Here is a 1,335-nt window from a genome sequence, read left to right as displayed (position 1 = left end):
GAGAATAAAAATAGACAAAATAAAATAGGGCAATGTGGAAGAACTCTTTTTCATAATAATAGAATAAAATAATAACAAAAAAAAATCAAAATCAAATCTCAACTATACACTCATCTTTTAGGTACATCAAAGGTCAGAAAATATATGCCACCAACATCTTGAGATGTTTTCGAGATTGAATAATATTTGAAAGATGTTTTGAGAGAACTAAAAATAAAGAAGTAGTGAAAAGTGCTGTGGAAAAAATGGTGGAAGAAACCTATTTTTATAGCAGTAGGGAATAAAAAGTTACAAAAGCTTTTGAAATTACTAAACTCTTCAAATTCTAGTATGAATTACAATTAGAAAAAAATAATTTTATGTCGTAGGAAAACTTTTTGCATTCTAATATTTTAAATCCTATACATTTATTTGTATTAATAATTAAAGGAAAAATTAATTTTATGTTGTAACAAAACTTTTTGCATTCTAATCTTTTAAATTCTATAAATTTATTAGTATTAATAATTAATAATTAATAATAAAAATTACAAAAACTTTGGGAATTCTTAAACTCTTTGAATTCTATTATGAATTACAATTAAAGAAAAAAAATTAATTTTATGTTGTAGGAAAACTGGTTGCTTTCAAACTTTTTAAATTCTATAAATTTATTATTATTAATAATTATAATTAATAATTAATTCAATTTTTATAATAATAGATTAATGATATAGTTTGTAAATTAATAAATTTAGTAAGGGACAAAAGTGTCCAAAAATATTTTTCCTACATTCTCCCTTTTTAATATAACGTAGATAAATTTTGTGCCGAATTGAACTTAACATATATGTCGTGACTCTTAAGTTTTTTTAAAACAAAAAATGATAGAGAACTCAAAATAAAGATAAAGTGTAGCTCAAAGTATTAGTAAAAAATTATAGAAGAAAATGCCTATTTATATTAGTAGATGATAAAAAGTTACAAATATTCTAGAATTCTAAAACTTTTGAAATTTTATTATCAATTATTATAAGTGAAAATAATAAAGCTATTCATACAATTAAATATAACAACTATTTATATATTTTAACTTTTTAGATTTCATGTTGTCCTAAAAAAAATAAACTTTTTAAATACCATGCAATTGTCAGGGTCGATATATACTATTTATAATTTATTAATTAATTTACTATCTAGCATTAATTTAGAATAAAATATCAAAGATGAAAAGGATTAGTTATTATTAATGAAATAATTAAGCTCTTCATAAATTAAACAATTTTTTACCCATCCTAACTTTTTAGATTACATGTTATCCTAAAAAATAAACGTTTTGTAACGATTTGACAATAA

This window comes from Momordica charantia, assembly GCF_013281855.1.
Source record: "Momordica charantia cultivar OHB3-1 chromosome 8 unlocalized genomic scaffold, Mcharantia_2.0 BLBB01000008.1, whole genome shotgun sequence".
Lineage (NCBI taxonomy): Eukaryota > Viridiplantae > Streptophyta > Magnoliopsida > Cucurbitales > Cucurbitaceae > Momordica > Momordica charantia.
The sequence above is the reverse complement of the archived record's forward strand: the minus strand, read 5'-3'. Positions refer to the sequence as shown.